This window comes from Dermacentor variabilis, chromosome 6 (genome assembly GCF_050947875.1).
Source record: "Dermacentor variabilis isolate Ectoservices chromosome 6, ASM5094787v1, whole genome shotgun sequence".
Classification (NCBI taxonomy): Eukaryota; Metazoa; Arthropoda; class Arachnida; order Ixodida; family Ixodidae; genus Dermacentor; species Dermacentor variabilis.
Window position 1 is genome coordinate 194,634,332 of NC_134573.1, and position 1,522 is coordinate 194,635,853.

Consider the following 1,522-nt stretch of genomic DNA (forward strand, 5'->3'; position numbering starts at 1 on the left):
CGCCACTTTCGGAGTTCTCTCTTCACACAGCAAGCGCTCGGCATGTTCACCCTCTCGCAGCACGCAAGACGCGTGTGGTAATTGAGAGCACCAGCGAGATTACTGTAATTTCTTCTGTCACCGAACTGTCACCGACTGTATATGTGACTTTGGCCGTCGTTCCGCCCATTCCCTATAAAGTGCTCGTGAAGGAAGAGACGAACATTCCCCAAACGCCTCAGCACTTCTACCCGTTTGCTGCAGCAGCTTCTCCGACGCAGTTGCACTGTTTTCTCTATCTCGCCTGCTCCTTAAATGAAAAGCAGTAGTGCAATCTTTCCCTTCGGTTGACATTACGCAAGGGAGCAGCAATCTTTGTTTCGAACCCGCTTCCGTGTGCTCTAACACTGCTTCAAGGAGAACGCCTGGACAACGTGGAAGCCACTGATCACCAACAAGTCATTGACGCATCGGATGACGCTGCCTCTGCCAGCCACCTTACCCTGAACACTTTATTTACGTCTACAGCATTGTCCACATATGTGTTTGGTCCCTCCATCGCCGATAATCTTACACCGGTTCAGCGTTCACAGCAAGGAGGAAGGAAACTCAGGAGAGGCCTTGACGTCACTCTTTGTGAAGCTAAGTGAAGCCGGAAGTTGGCGTTGCTCATGGCGTTGCTCCGCCTATCGGGCCAGCTCTCCTTTCCTGTTTACCTTTCTCGTAAAACCACGCCGCGCTGCGGGCTGCTCGGACGCGCGCGCTCCGCAGCAATACTGAACAAATGAATCTAATCGCGATGTCTCAATGCATTACCGTTGCCGAAGTCATGTTGAAAAAAGTTCATAACGAACTTCGCTAATCGGGCCGTGAGGTGGAATCGGCTGCTTTTGCCGGCTTTTATGAAAATAAACATGCTTTATCAGGCCAGCCAAATGAGCTGTTCTCATCAACCGCGGGTATCAGCCGCTGCCCAGTTCCTGCGCGATTAAAAAAAAAAAACGTCCCCTTTATCGCAGCCTTCTACTTGCTTTTCTCTGCTTGGACCTCCTGGGGCTCTCAGACGGTCTTGCGATACGAAAAAGATGTGCGCCTTCGCACTGCACTGCAAGAACGCACTGTAGACACGTACGACACACCGACCCATTTGCGATCCATTTGGAGTTTATGAGCACAAACACATTCTCGCTTGAGGAATCGTCGTGATCTATTGAACAAGCTTCGGGGGGGGGGGGGGCGCATCGATACGACAGCGTGCCGGCGAGGAGGCAGAATGTCATTTCGGACTCCGCGTTTAGATTAATTGACTGCGGCCTGAGGTGCCTTCTTACCACGCTAAGCGAAGCATCACGGAACCAAAATTTTGCGATAGCCGGCGCACGGTGCAGAACAGTGCGCGCGTAGAACCGGCCTACATGCGACCATGGAACAGCCGTTCGATGTGTTCGCAGGCGTACGTTCTGTGGAGCCAATTGCCGACTCTTGCAGTGCATCCGCTAACCTTCACTTTCCTGCGCTTCTCGAGCGCAGAGATAAGATACGC